Here is an 11,107-nt window from a genome sequence, read left to right as displayed (position 1 = left end):
TAGCATTTGTTTCAGAGGTTGAAAGCATCACTTTGATTTGCAATGATTTCCAATCTACCTCTTTTTCCACAAGGAAAAATTGCAAAGAGAAGATCCCTAAATGTCACAAAAGAAAGCCTGCCAATGTTCTGTTGGCATATAGTTTAATTCTTGAACAATTACCCTGCCATATACATTTATTCTTAAATTTTATATATTGACACATTAAATTTTGAAACTGAAAGAGAAAATGACACATGTAAATACCCTCAAACTCAGAAGTGACTTTAAAATTTGATCTATTACTATGTATGCATGAGTGTGTGTGTACTAAACCTATGACAAGTGCAAGTTGCTGGTTTATTGCAATTGACTTAATATCACTCTCAAAGACTGACTGTACATTCTCATTTCCTGAAAAAGTTTTGAGTAGATCTCTTCTGGGACAGGCTATCATGTATATTTAAGACATGATCTCTACAATAGTAAAAATACGTTGCGCTAACATGAATTCCTAGTTGAGAGTGGCCTTTGTGGCTGCAGGCATACTACCGCCCTGTAGTGGCTCCCCATTGCCATTCACATTCACTGCAGACTGTCCTTCAAGACTGCCCAAGTATGACCTCAAACACCTTTTCTGGATTCACCTTCCATTACTCAACAAACTTCAGATCAGCAATAGTGGACTCCTGGATGCTTTATAAAGCTTGCTTATCTTTTTCCTCTTTAGGTTTTTGCTCACCCGATTTTCTCATCTTGAAATGACCTTCCAAACTATCCCCATCCCAGCTGAAGCCTGATCCCAAAGATCATTTTCTGAGTGCCATGACTATGCCTTATTCGTGGCTATATTCCCAGCAGCCAGCACAATATCTGGCAAGGAGTACACACTCAATATGCATTGAATGAATGCATTTTCACAGCCTTTTCCAAAATTAGTTGTTTCAATTAAGTCTTTTCTGATCCTTTCCTCTACAGGACTCCAGAGCATGGTGCTGGAATTCTTTGGTGGGACCTTCCGTGTTCAATGTGGTATTACAGTTACTTGTCTACTCCTCCTCCCAGCTCCTCTCCCATCCTGCCCATCCTAGCCTCCTCAATTTGCTATCTGCTACAGCTATTAATTCATCCACCTTATACATGTACCTTACATGCATAAAAACAATAATATTATCGTTTGAATAATGCAGAAATGTTTACAAAGTACTTCACATTCATCATCTTATATCATTCCTACCATAAGTATATCAAATAGGAAGGCCACCATTTAATAGATAATAACAATAGGTAACATTTATGGAGGGCTTACTACCTGCATTAAATACACAGCCTTGTTTAACCCTCACAGTCCCATGAGGATAGCTGTTTTTGTCCTCCTTTTACAGAGGAAGAATCTGTGGCTCAATGGGCTAAGTAAAAGATCAAGGGCACCCTGTTGGTAAGGGCCAGGGCTGTGGCAGGTGGGCTAGCTGGGTCTGGCTCCAGAGTCTATGCACCTAGTCATTGCACCCCACTGAAACTTAGAAAGCCTGTCTCAAAATCTCAGTGCTAGGGACAGCAGAATCAAGGCAGGAAGTCAGTTCTTTCTACTACATGCTACTCTTCTTCCTCTCTGGAAAGACTACTGAACAAAGAACTGGATTTAGTTTGAGAGCTGAATCTCAGTGCGTAGTATAGCAAAGTGGGAAGAGCACTGATTCTGGACCCAGATTTCCCAGCTTCAAAGTCCAGCTCTACCACTTACTAGCAGAGGGGCATTGTGCAAGCTGGTTAATTTCTCTAGCCCATAGCTTCCCCTGTGGAGGCAATAATAGTATCTACCACATAAGGATTTTGTGAGCACTAACTGACAATATATGAAAAGCTCACAGTGGTCAGGCACAGTGGCTAACGCCTACAATCCCAGCACTTTGGGAGGCCAAGACGGCAGATCACTTGAGGTCAGGAGTTCGAGATCAGCCTGGCCAACATGTCAAAATCCCCCCTCTAATGAAAATACAAAAATTAGTTGGGTATGATGGCACACACCTGTAATCCCAGCTACTTGGGAGGCTGAGGCAGGAGAATTGCTTGAACCCTGGAAGCAGAGGTTGCAGTGAACCAATTCCGCACCACTGCACTCCAGCCTATATGACACAGCAAGACTCTGTCTCAAAAAAAGAAAAAAAAAATGAAAAGTGCACAGAATAGTGCATGCTTTATGCACACTTGGAGCCTTGCCTCACTTAGAGAGGGTTCTGAAGCCAATGAACTGTCAAAAAAAAACCTTGTCTTTGCCTGTTTGGGTATCCAGACTCTCTGTATGCTAGCATCACCCCTAAACATTCCAGAGGATGATTTCACTCCGTGCAGAACTGGCTCTCACATCTGAGGCCATCCTGGCCCCAGTATGATGACTTGGTGGTCTCACCTACTCAGCCTCACACGTGCGCACGAGAGCTGACCGGGATGGAGGGTAATGTTTCCTGCCATGGACACACATCTCCCAGTCTAATCCCACCCCAGGCCAACTCCCTCTCAGAATTCACTCTTGGCCCATTAGGAATACACTAACGACCATATAGATGCTCATTTTGTCATTATTTCACACATGGTCCTCCAGATGGGACTGACATTCTACACTATCTCATTTTCCATTTGTGTGCACTTAACCCAACTAAAAGGCCACCAGCGGTGCCTGTCTGCACCAGCTCCAAAGCCCCCTTATCTGTCTATCTCTCTACTCCCAGCTCTCTGCTTCTCTCTTTGTTTCCTTCTGTTTCTCTACCTCCGCCTTTCTCTCTGAGTGTCTCACTCCATCTCTCTTTCTCTGTTTTTCTGCATCTGAGGTTTTTCTCTCCCTTTTTTCTCTCTCTCCCTTTCTGTCTCTCTTTCACACACACCACACAGACACACACACACACACACATACACTCATTCCCCAACATGACATGCTAATTGGGCTCCCAAGTGAGTTTGCCTCACCCCTACAGGCAGAAGTAAGTCGAGATGGGTTAGAGAGGACACACTTCACACCTGTCAATTAAGCTCAATTGCTTGTTGCATGAAACTAAACCCGAAGCCCAGGGCAGGCCGACCTGGCTGGATGAGGCCAAGCCTCAGCTGTCCCTCCAAAGTGGGCTGAGGAAACAAATGCTCCCTCTGTTCTCAGTGGATGAGAGCATCTCTTGGAATGTCCGGGGAGCAGCTGTGGGCCCCTCCATAGGGTGGACAGAGGGGACTGTTCCCAGCAAGTTTATAGAACTATATGTACTGCAGTTGGTCAGCTATTTTTACAAAATTCCAATTACACAGCAGAAGGACAAACGCTGCGTAAGGAGGAAATAGATGATGTCCCTGCTCTGATGTCGCTGGAGTATATCAGTAGCAAGTAAAGGTCTTGAACCTGGACTGGCCATAATAGGAAGGAAATATTACCCAAAACAAAGGTGCCTCTATTAATATATTACTTTCTACTTAAAAAGATCTGCCAACTGGAACAGAGCCCATCAAGAGTGAACCCTGGATGTTGCTGCAAGGCAAGGGTGGAAATATTTTTAAGGGTGGGCTGAGATCCAAGGCTTCATCTGTCATTTTCTTCACTTGACAATTATTTGCAGACTTACAGTGTTGAAAGCATGGGACTAGCCACAGGGGATGTCCCCCAGCCTCACAAAGCTTATGGTTTAGAGGAGAATAAGGACAAGTGAACAAGAGGTGATCCACTGCGTGCTGAGTGTGGGGAACATGGAAGTCCAGGGTGCTGAGCATGGGGGCCGGGGGTGGGTAATGTAGGTGTGCAGTCAGGAAGGGCCTCCTGAAGGAAGCAGCACAGAAGCTGAGGCCTAACTCACGGGTGGGGGCAGCTCACAGAACTCAGGGAAACACAAGGAAAGGGAAGCAAACAACAAGCAAAGGGAGGGAAAGAGTGTTCCAGGCAGAAGGGACAGAACATGTAAAGGCCAGCATGAGAGAGGCTGGCGAGGAGAGGGAAACCCCATGACAAAGGATCTCATGGGCCACGTTAAGGAATCTGAGTCACATCCCAAGATCAATGGAAAGTTATTAGAGAACTTTAAGTAGAATGCAAGGGTACGATGTACTCAGAATTGCATTTCAGCAAGATGTCCCCGGCTGCTGTCGGAAGAAAAGAATGAAGGCAAGTGGGTGGCTGCTGTAGTAACCACAGTGGAGAGAATGAAGGAATCAAGAAGCATTTAGGAGGCAAATCATAAGGGTTTGATGGTTAATTGTATGAAGGGCTGGCTAGAAGAAGGAATTGGAAGCAGGGCACAATGGCTCACTCCTATAATCCCAGCATTTTAGGAGGCCAAGGCGGGTGGATCACCTGAGGTCAGTAGTTTGAGACCAGCCAGGCCAACATGGTGAAACCCCATCTGCACTAAAAATACAAAAATTAGTGGGGCATGGTGGCACATGCCTGTAATCCCAGCTACTTGGGAGGCTGAGGCAGGAGAATCACTTGAACCCGGGAGACGGAGGTTGCAGTGAGCCGAGATCACAGCCTGGATGACAGAGTAAGACAGTCTTAAAAAAAAAAAAGAAAAGAAAAGAAAAGAAAAAAAGAAGAATCAGGGTTTGGTTTGAATGGTGATGCCATTCCCTCCTGCAGGGACTTATGGAAGAAGAGCAGAGTGGTCAGGAGGTGATGAGTGCCACTTGGGGGGTATTGATGATGGACATCTGTGTCACTCAGACTCTTGGGTTGCCCCATGGTCCATCCTCCTGGTGTTTACCTCCTTGGATAATCCCTTTTCCTTGAGTGTAGGCAGGACTTATGATTTCTTTATAATCAATAGAATGTAACTCCTATAATTATATTAAGTTATGTAAGACTTTTTCTTAGCCTGCTGAAACTAGAGGCTCTACTGAGAACTTTATGAAGCAAAAGCTGTATTGGAAAAGGCCACGGGGCAAGGGGCTGTGAGTACCCTCCAGAACCCGAAGATGGCCCCAGCTGACAGTCAGCAAAAGTCTGGGATCCTTGGTCATATAGGCACAAGGAAATTAATTCTACCAACAATCTAAGTGAGCTTGGAAGCAGATTCTTCCCTAGTCAAGCCTTCAGATGAGCACACAGCCCAACTGACACCTCAACTGCAGCCTCGTGAGAAGGGGCAGAGGATCCAGTCAAGCCATGTCTGGACTCCTGGCCCATGGACACCAGAAGATAATAGATATGTGTTGGTCTAAAATAATACAGCATCTAATTGGAGAGAGCCAACAAGAAATTGGATATTGGGTCTGGACCTCAAGACAGAGGTCAATCTTGGAGTTTATTGGCAATTATTAGCACAAGGATAGTAGCCAAAGTCATGGGAGAGCATGCAGTGACAAGGAGAAGGTCTAGGACAGAAACTAGAGGGCTCACCAACATGAGTAGATAAGAAGCCTCAAAAGATTCTGAGAAAGAATGCCCAGAGAAACAGGAGGAAAACTAGAAATACAGTCATATTCATAATAGCCAACATTTACTTAAAATGTTCCATGTGCCAAGTACTGTTCTAAATAGACAAGAGTTGTTAACTCATTTAATCATTACAGCCCCCTTCTGAGGTAAGTACTATTATGTTAGTACCCTTCCATTACAGATAAGGCAACTGAGGTACAGGGAGCATAAGTAACTTACCCGAGGTCAGGCAGCTAGTAAATGGCAACTCAGGTGGCTGCCTTAAAGCCCACGTTCTTACCCACTTAAGCAAACTTGACTCCTTCTGTTATAGGAGCAGAAGCCCAGTGCAAACTGACTTAACCATAAGAGGGAATTTACTGGTTCACCATAACTAAAAAGATGAGGGGTGGAACGTACAACATATAATGTTTCAGGTACACTTGGGGAAATTGGTGCAATGCCATCCTTTCTTCTGCCCTTGCCATCTTCACCCTTGCCTCTCTCCATTTCTCAGATCAGCTTTCCTAGTGTTGCCTTTATTCTCAGACAAGCTCTATTGACAAAGACAACTCCTGGCACATCCAGCCTGACATTATCTTCAAGGAAGAAGCCTTGCCTGTTGCTTACTTGCCTTACACCAATCGTAGGGGCCAGGGAGATGAGTTCCTTTTGTGTGTCCTCCAAATTCATATGTTGAAATGTAATATCTAATATGATGGTATTGGGAGGTAGGGCCTTTGGGAGGTGATTAGGTCACAAGGGTGGAGCCCTTATGAATGAGATTAGTGCCCTTATAAAAGAGACTCCAAAGAGCCACATTGGCCCTTCTTCCATATGAGAACACAGAAATACTGTTTATGAACCAGGAAGTGGGCCATTGCCAGATGCCAAATCTGCCAGCACCTTGTTCTTGATCGTCCCAGCCTCCAGAACTGTGTGAAATAAATTATATTGTTTATAAGTCACCCAATCTATAGTACTCTGTTATAGCAGCCTGAAAACTCTGGGACAACTCTCTCCCACCCCAATTTTAGACTCAATTGAGAGATAAGTGTAAGATGCAGGCAGAGTCCACAGAGTCCACATGTCAGATTTAAAGGTGATGGGGAGGGGAGCTATAGTGGAGACATGACTTACATGTTAAGAATAAAAGTTACCCAAGTCATAGGCCACACGGGACAACTGCCAGCAGGGGCACAGCCTGGGAACACAGGCTACCCAGCTAAGCTGGCCACGTGGCATCCTAATGTATTTTCTCATCATAATGCACCTTCTCTTCAGGCAGAAGAGTGGGAGAATGAAGCTGAGCCACACGTGCCTCCTCCTGAATTTACCTACCTCTTTACCCTCCTTCCCACACACTCCCCACCATCCCCTAGGGAATAATGGAGGCGGGGGGAATCCCAGATACGCTCTGATTAGAATGGCTTAAATTTTAAAACCTGACAATACCAAGCGCTGATGAGGACATGGAGCAACTGGAAGTCTTATCCATTGCTGATAAGAACACAAAATAGTAAAGTCACATTGAAAGACTCTTCTTATGAAGTTAAATGTACTTTACCATATAACCCAGCAATCCCATTCCTAAGTATTTACCCAAAAGCAATGAAAATCTATGTCCACACAAAGATCTGTAAGTGAACATTTATAAAAGTTGTATTCATAGTCACCAAAAACTGAAAACCATCCAATATCCCATCAACAGGTGAATGATTAAACAAACTCTAGTATCCACACAATGGAATACTACTCGGCAATAAAAAGAAAACATTACAGATACACACAACAATGTAGATGAATCTCAAAAGTATGGTGATAAGTGAAAGAAGCTAGTCTCAAAGGGCTATATGCTGGATGATGGCATCTGTATGACATTCTGGAAATGGCAAAATTATAGGAACAAAACTCAGATCACTCTTTGCCAGGGGCTGACAGTAGACGGAAAGATTAAATACAAGGGGGGATGAAGGGACCTTCCTGGGTGATAGAAGTATTAGATGGCTCATTAATAATAGCAATTACATGACTGTATGCATTTGTTAAAATTTATAGAATTGTCTATCTTAAAAGGGTGAATATTATAATTTATAAGTTAAACTTTAATAAACCTAAAACAAAACAAAAACAAAATAGGAGTGTTATGGTAGTGCATTGGTTCTCAAACTTTAATGTGCATCAGAGTCACCTGAAGAGCTTGATAAAACAGATTGCTGAGCCTGTTTGGGAATCATTCTCATCAGTGAGTTTGGGTGAGGCCTGAGAACATTCATTTCTAGCACATTCCCAAGGAATGCTGACACCACTGGTGCAGGGGCCATGCTTTGGAAACCAGTGCTCTAGTGAAATCCCTCCACATGGAAACAATTAGCAAGAAACAAAGAGCAAGAAACAAGCATTCCTCCCTAACCAGGCATTTGAGCCAGTCCAGGGCAAGTGGTGGATTGGTGAGGGAGATCAGTGCTTTCATGGACAGTCCCACCAGTAAGGCAGGGGGAGTTTCCAAAAGGAAAAGGGGCTCATTTTCTAAAGGAGGAAGATCAGAAGATAAGTAGCTGTATTAGACTGGGTTCTCAGAGAAATAGTAACAATAGGATAGATCCAGATGTAGATATAGATATATAGATATATAGAGAAAGAGAGGTTTACTGTAAGGAATGGGCTTATGTGATTATGGAAGCTGAAAAGTCCACGATCTGTAGTCGGCAAGCTGGAGACCCGACAGAGCCAATGTTGTAATTCCAGACAACGTCTGAGTCTGAAGGCAGAAGACAGATGTCCCAGCTTGAAGACAGGCACAGAAAGTGAATTCTCCCTTACTCGGCCTTTTATTCTGTGAAGGCCCTCAATGGATTGGAGGAGCCTCACCCACACTGGGGAGGACGACCTGCTTTACTCAGTCCACTGATTCCAGTGCTACTCTCACCCGGAAACACCCTCACAGACACACCCAGAAATAATGTTTAACCAAATGTCTGGGCATCCCATGGCCCAGTCAGGCTGACACATAAAATTAACCATCACCGTAGTGTACTGGAAAGAGGTCCTGATCCAGACCCCAAGAGAGGGTTCTTGGATCTCATGCGAGAAGGAATTCAAGGCAAGTCCATAGAGCAAAGTGAAAGCAAGTTTATTAAGAGAGTAAAGGAATGAGAAAGAATGGCTACTTCATAGGCAAAGCAGTGGCCTGGGCTGCTCAACTGAGCATACTTATAGTTATTTCCTGGTTATGTGCTAAACCAGGGATGCATTATTCATGAGTTTTCTTGAAAAGGCATGGGCAACTCCCACAACTGAGGGTTCCTGCCCTTTTTAGACCACATAGGGTAACTTCCTGATGTCGCCATGGCATTTGTAAACTGTCATGGCACTGGTGGAAGTGTTTTTTGGCATGTTAATGTATTGTAACTAGCATATAATGAGCAATGAGGACACCACAGGTCATTTTTTTCACCATCTTGGTTTTGATGGCTTTTGGCTGGCTTTTTACCACAATCTATTTTATCAGCAAGGTCTTTGTGACCTGTATCTTGTGCTAAGTTCCTGGCTCATCCTTTGACTTAAAATGCCTAACCTCCTGGGAATGCAGCCCAGTAGTCTCAGCCTCATTTTACCCAGCCCCTGTTCAAGATGGAGTCACTCTGGTTCAAATGCCTCTGACAGTAGCCCAAAACAATGCTGACTTTGGAGAAGCATCAGAGAAGCCAAAAGAAGTTTTCTATAAGAAAGGAGTGGGAATGCTGTCAGATGCTCAGTTAGACCAAGGAGATAAGGACTCAGGTGCATTCACTACATCTAGCAGCAAGGAGGCTACTGTGACCTTGGAAAGACAAGATTTTAAGGGGTAGCAGTGGTGGAGCCAGATTGCTGAGGAGTGGTGATGCAAGGTGGGAAGACAAATGCAGGAACTGACACAACCCATTCAGTAAACATAGAAGACACATATGGGGAGGTAGGCACAAGGGTTTTGGTGGGGCATTGCATTTCCTTCTCAATATGAGAGATACTTAACTTAGGAAAGGAGTTAGTAGATAACAAAAGGTTGAAATTATAAGAGAAAAAGTATGGTCATGGAGTGAGGTCCCTGAGAAGGCAGGCAAGGAGTGCAAAGAAAGAAGATGGGGTGCAGATGTAGGTAGGTTTGTAAGTTTAGGGGAGGGAAATTGAGTGTGTTCTTATCTGCAGGCTTCTGTTTGTTCTGGGGAGGATGTCCTAGGTCAATCAAGGGAGGCACTGAAACTCTGGATTGCAAAGTTAGTCTCTGGAGTCAGAGCTCAAATTTGCTGCATAACAGTGGACAAGTTTCTCCAGTGCTTGATCAATGTCTATGAAATGGGAATGTTACAGGGCCTTTTCAAATATAAAAGTTTTTCCAGCTGTGCCTGAAACATAGCAAATGCTCAGTGTTTGCTCACTGCCAGTGAAGAGTTTGAGGAGTGAAGAGAATATCTGAAGTACAGACTGTTAACAATAGAACTTCGAATAGGTCGCAGCTATCAGAGACAAACTCTACTAAAGGAAGGAGAACCTTTGTTAATCTAGTCAGCTGAGAGTCCAAGCAATCTGGGGAATATTACTAGCAACCCTCTTCAAATTCTCACAAGATAGTTAACCTCATTTGTAAAATTATGGGAGACAATGTGCATGCTGGGAAGGGATTAGAAAGTCCTAGATTCTACTACCCCCTGAGCTACCACCAGCTAGCGGAAGGTGAGTGATTTGTAGGCAAGGCCATTATTAAGGTCACCTGTAAAGTTGCATCAAAACCCAACAAGTCGGTGTTTCAGAGGTTCAGAAATTAGTCACCTTCTTACAATTGACACCATCAGATGGATTGATCGTGTAAGATACTCTGGATTAAAAGAGTGGGGGTAGTGGGACTTTAGCTAACCTGGAGAGACTGAAGGGGACTCCCCCACCCCCCAGCTCAGTTCATCAGCCACCGGCTAAGACTGCTGGGAGAATGACACTGCTTGCATTCTGCAAGGTAAGCAAAAAGATAACAGAGCTTTTTTTTCCCCAGAAACATTCCATCTTCCTTTCTGTGTGCCAGGCTGAGTTTGCATTTCCAAGAGTTTTTCCCCCTTGAATTCTTTGGATAGGAGTACATAAAAGTGCTAACCCAGATGTGGTCCCAATTTAATCACAGGAAAAGCAGAACTGCTCCAGTTCTTTTGTTCCTTTTCCAAAAGGTGAGGCAGTTTCCAAGCTTCTGTTTTTCCCTGTATGGCCTTTTCCTTAGGAAGTCACCAAATGGTAGTTACCATGTTTCATCAGTTCTAAGGCACATGTATTCTTCACCTTTTAACATCTCGGATATGGAGATGCATTTTACAGTCCACGGCACCTCAGCCTTGTGTAATAACAAGTTGGCCCATCTTACAATTAATGTCTTTGTTTTGATGGACTATGGAAATTGTCCTTCAGCAAATGCTTTGGTACAGGGCCTTTTTGTTTTTCCTAACTTCACTCACAGCTCCATGCATTTGATACGATATCCTCTATTATGGCAGAACACAAGGATTAGACAGATGTAGTGACCCGCTGAAGGCCACATGGTTAGTAAGTAGCAAGTGGGATAGTGCAAAGTCATGCTGCCTCCTGAAATATTTTAGCTGGATCAGTATCATCAACCAACTATTGAACCACCAACCACCATGAAAAGCAGAGAGGAGATGAACAAGATTCACAGGAGGATTAGACCTTAAACTATATATCGCGGTAATGTATATCAAA

The sequence above is a fragment of the Macaca fascicularis genome, chromosome 8, assembly GCF_037993035.2.
Source record: "Macaca fascicularis isolate 582-1 chromosome 8, T2T-MFA8v1.1".
NCBI classification, from domain to species: Eukaryota; Metazoa; Chordata; class Mammalia; order Primates; family Cercopithecidae; genus Macaca; species Macaca fascicularis.
This window is presented reverse-complemented; position numbering follows the sequence as displayed.